The sequence below is a fragment of the Symphalangus syndactylus genome, chromosome X (assembly GCF_028878055.3).
Source record: "Symphalangus syndactylus isolate Jambi chromosome X, NHGRI_mSymSyn1-v2.1_pri, whole genome shotgun sequence".
In the NCBI taxonomy this organism is placed as follows: domain Eukaryota; kingdom Metazoa; phylum Chordata; class Mammalia; order Primates; family Hylobatidae; genus Symphalangus; species Symphalangus syndactylus.
The window spans coordinates 139,499,558-139,511,112 of NC_072447.2; the positions used below are offsets into that span (position 1 = coordinate 139,499,558).

The 11,555-nt window shown below is 43.0% G+C and overlaps 1 long non-coding RNA gene across 1 annotated transcript; it reads left to right on the forward strand.

Moving 5' to 3' along the window:
* Positions 1-3,309: 3,309 nt before the first annotated feature.
* On the forward strand, positions 3,310-6,188 carry LOC129476318 (uncharacterized). The gene is made up of 3 exons (XR_008654908.1): positions 3,310-3,571; positions 4,535-4,634; positions 5,862-6,188. It is a non-coding gene; the product is annotated as an uncharacterized lncRNA (long non-coding RNA).
* Positions 6,189-11,555: the final 5,367 nt, after the last annotated feature.

Below are 11,555 nucleotides of genomic sequence, written 5' to 3' on the forward strand. Positions count from 1 at the left end.
AAAGGACAACTGGGGAGGGAGCCTGCCCCTCTGTACAAAGCTTGTCCTTTAGAAGACCTGGACACAGCCACCAGGTGGGAAGGTGTCACCTGTATGAGGGAAGTGGGAGGTTATCCTGAGAAGAGAGTGTGTGTACGAGGGTTGGTCTGGGGTGGGGCAGCGGTTGGTTGGGGAGGACAAGACTTTTCTGCCTGCACTACCCCCACCTTCCTTTTTCCCATTTGTTTCACCAAGATTTTCCTTCCTGACTTTTTTTTGGACGCTTTCTGCACTCCTCTTGTTCTATTCCTAAACTGTCCCATGCACCTTTCCACTACCTTCTCCCTGAATATTTTTTGCTGTGTCCTGTTCCTTGTCCTGGTCCCAAATCATTTGGCCTGCCCTTCCCTTGTCCCTGGATCTTTTTGCCGAGTGGCACTATTTTAGGACAAAGAGCCTTTTCCAGTCCCGCCTTGAACCACACTACATAGAAGCCTCCTTGTAGATGATGTGAGAGTCCAGCTCTAGGAATTAGCTAACTCTTACCTGGGGCTGGGGGCCAGGCTGTGGAAGGACAGAGACTGGAAAGAGAGCAGGACCCCTTCAGCAGCCCTACTTGCCTTCTGCAGAGAACAACAGCCTGGCCTGAACAAAAGTGTTCCTAGTGGCAGAAGATACTTCTCCAGAAGGGCTTGCTTTCATCACACTGTAATTATTTATACATTCATTCAATGAAAATTTACTGATCACCTACTATATGCCAGGCACCATTCTAAGTGCTGGAGATACACCAGTGAATAAAAAAGACAAAAAGGCCCTGCCCTTATGGATGGATCTTACATTCTAGAAACTAGTGCTGGACCAGGCATCAAGACCATAAGTTATTATCTATGAGACCTTGGAGGAGCTGCTTAACAACTTCCTGAGCCTGGGGTCAGAACTGAAGAGGGCAGCATGGAAGATAGCAGTTAGAAGTTGGAGCCTCAGATTTCTCATCTATCAGAGGGGTATCAGGCTGAATGGGTCGACAGATACAGAGGTGTGCTCTTTGAAGAGTATCTAATACCATATAAACATATAGTTTTATTATTGTCTACCCACATCCTTGCAACTGCGTTTAGGGAGTAGTTCCTAGCTTTGGGCCTACAAGAAATGAAGGTACCCTGGGTCTGTTTCATTTGGAAGGATTCTGCAAGTGCATGAGAATAGAGAATACAAGTATTAGGTTGGTGCAAAAGTAATTGTGGTTTTACCATTACCTTCAATGGCAAAAATCTAATGATTAAAGATAGATGATAGATAGATAGATAGATGATAGATAGATAGATGATAGATAGATAGATAGACAATACATAGATAGATAGATGATAGATAGATAGATAGATAGATAGATAGATAGATAGATAGATAGATAGATAGATGATAGATAGATAGATAGATGATGGGTAGATATAGCTATCGATACATGTTTTTTACACAAGTAGCACATATTCACTGTGGGAAACTTCAAAAATATAGACAAGTTAAAGCAAAAAGATAAAGATACCCCAGAACCTATCACCCAGACACAAGTCTTGTGGTACCTTGCCGACTTGTTTCTGTGTGCACATGTAGATGAGCGTAGAGCATAATCAAAGAGCCATGCAGTTCCTCCGCTTGACTGTGTGTCCTCTGCTGATGAACATCTTTCTGCTCACGTTCTTTCTGCTCATGTTCATGATCTTTCTGCTCGTGTTCAACATCTTTCTGCTGTTCAACATCTTTCTGCTTATGTTCATCTTTCTGCTCATGATTGGAGCAGCATTTCAAAAGATGGAGCTAGTTTCTTCTACAGAAGTGTTGTATTAGTTTCCAAGGGCTTCCATAACAAATTACCACAAACTGGGGAGCTTAAAACGATAGAAATGTATTCTTTTACAGTCCTGGAGGCCAGAAGTCTGAACTTGAAGGTGTTGGTAGGGCCATGCTCTCTCTAAAGGATCTAGGGGAGGGTCTTTCCTTGTTTCTTCCTAGCTTCTGATGGTTGCCAGCAATCCTTGATGTTCTGTGGCTTGTAGACACATCTCTCCAATCCCTGCCTCTGTCTTTGCATGGCTGTTTTCCCTCTGTGTTTTTCTGTGCTCAAATTTCCTTCTTCTTATAAGATCACTAGTCATTGAATTAGGGCCCACCTTAATTCAGTTTGACCTTATATTAATTTCACTAATTACAGTTGCAAAGTATTTCCCCCCAAAAAAGTCACATTCACAGGTTCCACATGGACCTGAATTTGGGGAGGGGAGCACTGTTCAACCCAGAACAGATATCAACCCTACTGCTTATTTGAAACTGCTTCAGATGCGGTTGGTTCCCCGATGTCAGGGGAGAGAGAGGGCTCCAGGCATCAGCCTCCCTGTGACAAGGAGTACCAGGATGTCCTTCTCCTCACAGTCAGAAAACATCCTGGGGGCTATTGAGTTCTACGTGGAAGTGCTCTAGTGGAAACTGTCCCAGGTCCACGCTTACCAAGATGGCGCAGTTCACCGTGGGGCATTGTGATGAAGAAAGATTCCCAACTCCACTTATTCACAGGGGAACACCCCTGCCACAATAGCTATCAAAGGTTGTGGTAATTGTTTTCCAATTACCTACCTGTGGGCAAAAATTAACATGGGTGCAGAACATGGAGGGGAACTTTTAGCTACTACCCATAAGCACTTTGGGGACACTCTCAACTTATTTTTACAAAACTGGAACTGGACTGGTTGCAATGGCTCACGCCTGTAATCCCAGCACTTTGGGAGGCCGAGGCAGGTGGATAGCCTGAGGTTAGGAGTTCAAGACCAACCCGGCCAACATGGCAAAACCCCATCTCTACTAAAAGTACAAAAATTAGCCGGGCGTGGTGGCAGGTGCCTGTAATCCCAGCTACTCGGGAAGCTGAGGCCGGAGAATTGCTTGAACCTGGGAGGCGGAGGTTGCAGTGAGCCAAGATCATGCCACTGCACTCCAGCCTGGGCAACAAGAGTGGAACTCCATCAAAAAAAAAAAAGGGGGGGAACATTCTATTTCTGCCATGATATTTGCATTATCAGTGTATCACAGGGGTCCTTCTAAACCAGTAAATATACTTCTGTACCAAAATGTATTTAACTGGTAATCCTAAATCTTTTGATAAAGCCCTTCTACTTCTCTTCCACCCCTGTGGTCCCTGTGGTACATCTTGTGCTGAAAGATTACCTTCTACTCAAATCTTAACTATTTTACTGAAACTCTCCACCTCCTTTTGCACCCCTCGACTCAGCCAGGAAAAAAAAAAGTATATTTCCTGCCCCTGGCGTTTCCTTAATCAGATGCAGACATGGCTGGATGTTCTTTGCCGGGCTGCTGAGTCAGAAGCCTGGACGGGCCAGCTTCAGTTTTAATGAAGTGGCTCAGGAAGGAAGTGCTAACAGAGATGGGTGCACAGTGCAGTCAGTGGGTGGGAGCTGATGCTGGCTAGAAGACCTGAGTCTTCCGAGAGGCAGCTTGATTCCTGGAAAAGACTACTGGGCTGGAAGTCAGGAGGCCTGGGGTACTCTCAGCTCTGCCGCTAACATGCTGCATGACCATGGTAAGTCATTGCCTTTCTCCGAGCCTCAGTGAGAAACAGCGGGCCTGGCCCCAGAAGACACTGTGGGAGAACTAGAGGTCTTCTGCGTCAGGCCCCCACTAAGAAGGCAGTCTCCTGTGAGGATACCTAAGAGATGAGTTAGAAGCAGAGGGCACATTTCACAAACAGCCCCCAAGGGGTTGTCAGGAACAGATCACAGGAGGAATCAGAAAGACAGAAATTGCCCAAGCCTGGGGTCTGAACTGAAGAGGGCAGCCTGGAGGACACCAGTTAGAAGTTGGAAAGAGAGAGAGCCCTGAATGAGTTAAGTCAAGAAGAAGGATCATGGTAGAGGTAAATTGCAGGGTAGGCGGGGAAAGGCTGTGGAGAGGGGTTTCTGGGCAGTGGAGCCAGGAGCTAGCCTACTAAAGTCCTGGAGCTCTAGGGGAGATGCAGAAAGCAGGCTGAGCCCAGCCATGGTGGCTCACGCCTGTAATCCCAACAGTTTGGGAGACCAAGGTGGGCAGATCACTTGAGGCCAGAAGTTCCAGACCAGCCTGGCCAGCATGGTGAAACCCTGTCTCTACTAAAAATACGAAAATGAGCCAGGCATGGTGTGTATACCTGTAATCCCAGCTACTCAGGAGGCTGAGACACAAGAATCACTTGAACCTGGGAGATGGAGACTGCAATGAGCAGAGATCGCGCCATTGCGCTCTAGCCTGGACGACACAGCAAGACTCTGTCTCAAAAAAAAAAAAGAAAAAAAGGCAGGCTGAGACTAGAGCAAGGGAGGTTTAAAAATTGGACTAGAACCACACAGACAAGTCTTAAATGTTCAATCATGTCAGGCTGATATTTGAAGGAAAACAGGTGCCAACTATGTGCCCACCTGCAGAGCACGCCATCCCTGAGACCCTTCACCGTGGAAGAAAGGGAACTTTTTGTTCTATAAAAACCTGACATTTCATGTTCCACATTAAGGGCTGACTGGAGAACCTGAGGTGCTATGCAGAGACCAGAAGAAGGCTTTGGTCCCAAGCCTGCAGCCCTAAAAGAAGAACGAGCCCGTGAGTTCCAGCCTGTGGGTCCTTCCACATGCTAGTTCCCGCACCTGGAATGTATTCTTTCCTGACCCAGAAAATTCCCTCAGGGCTTCCTCTTCCAGGAAGAAGTCTTCCCTGAGTCTGTCACCTCTTCACCCTCACTCCTGCATGCTCCCCAAATCCCCTGCACTTCTCTACTGTGGATGCTTACCCAGTGCACTGTGGTCCACTCTGGCTTTTGTATCTCCTTAACTAGCAGCTCTGTGTTTCTCATTTTGGATTCTCAGACCTATCAGAGAGCCTAGTGCTTGCCAAATGCTGGGAAAATACTTATTGAAAGGATATTGACTACTCAGTGTTAGCCACAAGGCCCCTCAGACAGTCTTGCCATAGGAAACATCAATGGGAGAACCTTTTGGAATATACAGAGAGATGCTGTGGGGAACTTATGGGTTTTTTTGTTGTTGTTGTTTGTTTGTTTGGCTAAACTCACAGCAATAGGTGTTAGAGTCATACAAGGGTTACAGCAGCACCCAAGGGCCCACTTATGACTAGAAATTTCTTCCAGAATTCCCTTCAAATCATGATTCTCCTGCTGTGTTTGGGGTGGGGAGTGTGTGGCAGTGGCGAGGGGACAGAATCCTGCCTCTAGGATACAACTCTGGAGTGGATATGTGCCAAGGAAGCTCACCTTGAGGACCTGGGATGGAGGTAGGCATCTGGTAGAAAGGGAGAATGAAGATTCTGGTCACACTGTGAAAACTAATACCAGAAACCAGATCAACACACTCAACATCCCCATTCCCAACCACACTCATCTATGCTGGAGGTGATTATCCCCACGCCCCTCCTATGTTACTCTTCCTGAGCCATTGGAGTGCCAGAATAAACATAACCAACTAGAAGACTTCTGCAGAATGGAAAACAATGGAAGATTCCAGACTAGAAAGGCCAAGGACAGCAGATGGACACTGAATGTTGAGATTTGTCGATGGAGTGCTGCAAGACAGGATGCAAAGTTATGACAGGTGTCTTTGCTTCTAGAGAGGCTTCGCAGACATGCATTCTATCCCACCCCACCCCGCCCCACCCCCTGGGTGTGTAGGTACTCCTCCTTCTTGTTCCCACAGCATTCTGTGTTCACTTCTACAGTGGTGCTTTTCACACTGTTTGTGATTGTCTGTCTGCTCGTGTATTGGTCAGCTTCTCTGAACTGGAAGCTCCTGGCAAAGCAGGGACTATCATCTTTTTCTTTGTATCCCCAGGGTCCAGCTCAGCACCTGGGTCATAGTAGGCACTCAGTGAATGTTGATGTGAACAAATGAACTGATTCAAAGAAGTGTCTCCTGAAGTTGCTTATTTCCAATCCAGCCAACCAATGCAGTATTCTGAATGGAGGTACCAGAGATCACGTCATCTTCAGCTTTCTGCTGCAGATCCACATGAAGAATCACACATATCCTTAATGTTAGATAGGACTTTGCATTGGACACTTTAAAATGTGATGTCTGGCTTTGAAGAGGGTGTATAACACACATAATTTACTGTGCATCAATCTCACTAATGGAAAATAAACAATAACCCATAAATCATCTTTCTTCAAGTGTGATGTGTTTAGGTTAAAAGTTGATTGGTCAGTGTTAAAATATATGTAAATTTTAGCCTTCCAGATCCCATGAAAACGTCTGAAAAAAAACTTTTAAAAATGAGTAAGTACAAGGTTATTTGTTACAGCATTTAAAAATATCATATGATTGGAAACAACCTAAATGTTTATCAATAGGGGACTAGTTAAATAATTTATGGTACATCATCATTCATGTCATGAGGCACTATGAAGTTGTAAAAAAATAGAGAATAAGGAAGTGTTTTGCTGACATAGAACAATCTCCAAGATACATTGTTAAGATGTAGAACAATGTGTTATATACTGCTGTGTGTTAAAAGGCTGAAAGGGAATATCTATGTATTTGCTTGAATGTGCATAAAAGCATCCCAGGAAGATACATAAGAAACTGACAACACTGGTTAACCATGGAAGACTGAAAGGAAGAGATGGGAAAAAGACTGCTTTACATACTCTTTCATACTCTTTCATTTACATTTTAGACCATGTGAATGTATTATTTAGTCAAAAATAAATATAAAAAGGAAGAAACCACAACAACCATAGGAAATACGAAAAGGTGACATCAATGTGACATAAATTTTGAGAGATACCAACAAGCAAGAAAGGCCATGAATTTGGACTAACAGACAGATCAGAGCAGTAAACATTGCAATTCAGTAAGTTGCAAGAGTGTGCTTTCCCAAAGAAGCATTAATCACAGAGTCAATGAATGTGAGGAGCAGGGGTGGGCTATGAGGCAGTCACTGAAGAGCGGCAGTGGAAACAGCTGGGAAAGGTGGCCCTCTCCCTCTCTCTCCTTTCCCCCAGCGGACCATTTGTTAGCAGCAGCATTTGGCCTTGGCCCTCAGTCTAAAGTTGCCTAGACAGGGCTCGGGAAGGGTGCTGAGACCTCCACAACAGATAGGAGGACAAAACCAAAAGGAAAACCAGCATTAGTCAAGAGTGAAACCTTCTACAAGGCTCCACCCCCAGAGAAAAGCCCTCCTTACTTCATCAGTTGTGGGGGTCCCTGGTCTTCCTGCCTCTCCACCCACATAACCTAAAGGGAAGCCTGACTGTTGACATTTCCTACCCACTTAAACAGAACCCACAGTCAGCCCTCCCATTCCGGAGAGAGGTTTGTGGGGGAAACAGATAGATCAACAAAATTGCAGAGGAAACTCATGCCATCTACCCATAATAACCAACACAGGTTTTCATTCATAAATAAATAAATCGCCAAGCATTTGAGAAAAACTAGCAACATAATGAAAAGGACCAAAATAAACAAATGGAACTGACCCAGAGGAAAGAGAGAGAATTAAGGGAATTGAAGAAAATGTAAATATATTCTGACATATATTGCTAGAAAAGCTGGCCAAGCGCTATTCTCCCAGGTTAGAATATTTTACAACTTCCCATTCTATCTCTTTAAAATAACATTTAGTAATTTGGCAAATAATTGCTAACTCCTTACAATGTGTCAGGAACCAAAGATTCTGGGTTTTTTTGTTTTTGTTTTTGTTTTAATTATCTTTTTCCTCTAATAGCTAATGGTAGAAAAATCAGACAATTCCATTATCATATGATGTGGCAAATGCTATGATAGATTAAGCACAGAAGAGGTAGAGCACAGTGGCTCATGCCTGTGTAATCCCAGCACTTTGGGAGACCAAGGCATGCGGGTCACCTGAGGTCAGGAGTTCAAGACCAGCCTAGCCAATATGGTGAAACCCCGTCTCTACTTAAAAAAAATTGTAAAAATTATCCAGGCACGGTTACGCAAGCCTGTAGTCCCAGCTACTTGGGAGGCTGAGGCAGGAGAATCATTTGAACCTGGGAGATGGAGGTTGCAGTGAGCTGAGATTGCGCCATTGAACTCCAGTCTGGGCGACAGAGTGAGACTTTGTCTCAAAAAAAACAAACAAACAAACAAAAAACATTAATAGATAAGACAGGAGAGAATTAGCCTTGGCACACGAATAACATGAATAAGCACAGCACATTTCGGGAAATAAAACTAGCTTAAAATGCTTGATGCTCAGGATTGAACCTGAATGAGTCATAGACGATGAGGAGAGAAATGTGGGCAGGGGTCAACTCATCTGCCATGTTAAGAATCGAGACCCTTTCCTCTAGTCTAGAGCTTTTCAGACATATTCAGGGAAAAGAACCCTTAGGAGGCCCTTCATACAACAAACAAAATACTGATATATTTAACTCTTTCATATGTGCTGGAAATAATTTTCCAAGCAGAAACTATGACTGTGTTCTGGGTTATCAATATAAAATCACAACCACAAGCATATTCACATCAAAAACAAACTGTTGAAGTATGATCCATTGTTTTTCTTATTTTTCCCTTGATATTTGCTAGAGATCAATCACTAGCTAGCAGAAAAGTAGTAGTAGAAAAGGGTGACCGATATTTAAGAAAATTCCATGTAAAAATAACTGAAAAATGAGACTTCAATCCACTAACTTAATTCTTTCTGTAAACTTAGAAAAAGATGGCCAATATTTGATTTTGGCTATAGACACTTGCATGCACTCCTATACATGTATACATTTCTTGGAAACTAAGTTTGATAATCATTTCTGGACATGTTAGGCAGCTGAAGATATTAAAAGGGAGCCCACTCCCTGTTAGGGAGAGACAGGCATGAGAGGTTCTGAGACAAAGGACTTCTGATGCAGAATCAGAAATCAAAAAAACAGCCTAAATTGGGAAGCTGGAAAGGTAGCCAATTGTGGCATTATGGTAGAGCACCAGGCAGAAGGATGAGAGAAAGAGAAGGCTTCAAGAATTGAGGTATAAGCAGGGCATTCTGGAGTCAGTTGCTGTCAGTGTGAAAGATGGATGGGGTGGGACAGAAAGAGAAACAAGAAGATAAGTTAGGATGGTACAATTCAGTAATCTACAAAAGAGAGGATATATGGGCCTGGAGTATGATGATGGCAGGGGCCATGGAGAGAAGTGGTGGCAACCAAGGTTTTTGGAGGAAGAAGCCACTGGGATTGGGGCAATCTGGGGCAAGAGAGAATGAAAAATCATGAATGAATCCCAGATCTCTGACTTGGGCAATTAGGTGGGTGGTGGGACCATTCACAGAGATATGGAGAATCTTAAGGGAGAACAGGTCTGGATTGGAATTAGAGTGGGGAGATAAATTAATTTTAGAGTATACCAAATGTGAGATGGCTTTGGAATACCCAAGTAGAGATTTTCAGAGGTAACTGTGCTTACAACTCTGAAGTTCAGGACTTCAGTTATAGATTTGAGATTTATCACAATGAAGGTGAGATTGAAACCCATGAAAGTTCATGAAACCCATGAATCACCCAATGAAATCATGGAGAACAAGAAGAGAGGGGAGGAGAGGAGAAGGGAGAAGGAAAGGAAATAGAAGGAATACCAAAGTTTTAAGGGATAGGAAGAGAAAAGAGGATAACATGAAGAAGGATTCTGAGAGGCAGAAGCCCTTAAGAATAGGGTGATATAGAATTCAAGCGGGGAGAGCATTCAGGAAGATGACAACAGGTTAATAGGTCAACAGAGTAATAGAGAGGTCACTAAAAATAAACTCTAACAAGTATTCAGCCAAAACTATTATTGAGCTAATAATGGTGGGATCAATTTCAGGGGAATATTGTGGGCAGAAGTCAGACTGTAGGAGGCTGGGGATCAAGAAGTTGAGGCAAGGAGGTTGGACAACAACTGTTTTTTCAAGTTGGTCACGTGAACAAATCTGTGACCTTCAGCCTCCCCTCCCTCGGGTCTTGGCTGAGCTGATTGCGGGGCCCCTGCAGCTCTGTCACTCTCAAGTTGTATAAAACTGACAGTGCAGAAGTCCTTGAGCCCATTTTGGCTCTCATGATAATTTTCCTTCAGTGGAACTAAGGTTACTTGTCTAAGAACCAAAGCCTCTGACTTGACATATCAAAGTTCATCACGTGCATTGAAGCCACCTACTTGGCAGAGGTAGTGAAAAGCTACATAGATCTGGGCCCAGGACAGGATGCTGGGGCGTGGGAGGGGAAGAAAGCAGGTGCTAACTATATAGATAGCATGCCTATCAGAGCAGTTTTTGTGTTTCCTATTTGTCTCTCAAAACAATTTTATAGGAATCATCGAAGCAATTTTATCATGGTTTCTAGACCAGGTTTGGATGTGAGGTAGGGATTTCCACAGCTGCTTTTAGTTTGAAGGAAATCTGATAAGATGGTGCAAAAGCACTTCAGAAATGTGTAATCCTACACACTTTGGTGATTCAATTCATTGTCAAAACTTAAGGTGTTTTTAATATTGTTACTGTTCATTTGGTTTTTACCAACATGTAAGGAGTTGGCAAGTATTTGTAAAACTCATGTCTTAGGCTAAATAAATTCCAAAAAATTCAGGATGAGAATTGTTTATTGCTTAATGTGTTTCAAATTTCTTTCATGCACATCTTTATTAGATCTTCACAGCAACCTATGGGATAAGCAAGACAGATGCAAGTGACTCCTTTGGTATGAGGAAACTGAGGTCTAAAGAGATGAAGTGATTTGCCCAAGGCTCATAGCAATTTATCGGTAGAGCAAAGACTAGAATTCAGATCTCTTAACTGCAGCCTATTTTCCCTATTCTGAACCGTTACATCAGCATCAACAATTATCTAATGGATTGAAACAGTGTACACAGGCAACTTAGCAACGTCAAGTCACTATTTTTACTTTAACTTCAATTCCAGAGTCTTGGCCTGATTTCCCTCAAGACCCTACTTATCTTTGCCTTTGCGAAATTTATTTTTCTTGCATTATCGTTCCAGCTAAATTTTATTTAATAACCGTCAGCATGCTTTTTTTGCTTTATGCCATGTAGGCTTGACCTGAAAACCTGCCAGGCTTTCATTGAGTTTAGTGATTAAAGAAGTAAAGTTTTGAGAAACAATTAGTTGATGGGACACCAGTCATAAAATCAATCCAAACTTTTGTTGACATGTGTTTCTTTCTCCATATACCAGGTTCCCACTTGGTATTAGTAAGATTGAAATTGAAATAAGTCTATTGCTGGTGGATGAATTTGTCACTTTCCTTGAAACTGGTGAACCCAAAAAGTTAGACAGTGATAGGAAAATACTGCCATTGTCTGTTAAGAAGTCTATGACATTTCAAGGCAAGAATGAATATATGGAAGAAGAAACTTGTTTCTTCTTTACTAACAAAAAGGAAAGCCTGGAAGTGAATGATATGGGTATAATTAAAAAAAAAAAACAAAAAACCTTTACGTAACGTTTTTGCTGGGAGAGAAGACTACGAAGCACATTTTCCAGGAAGTGTGGGCTGCAACGATTGTGCGCTCTTAACT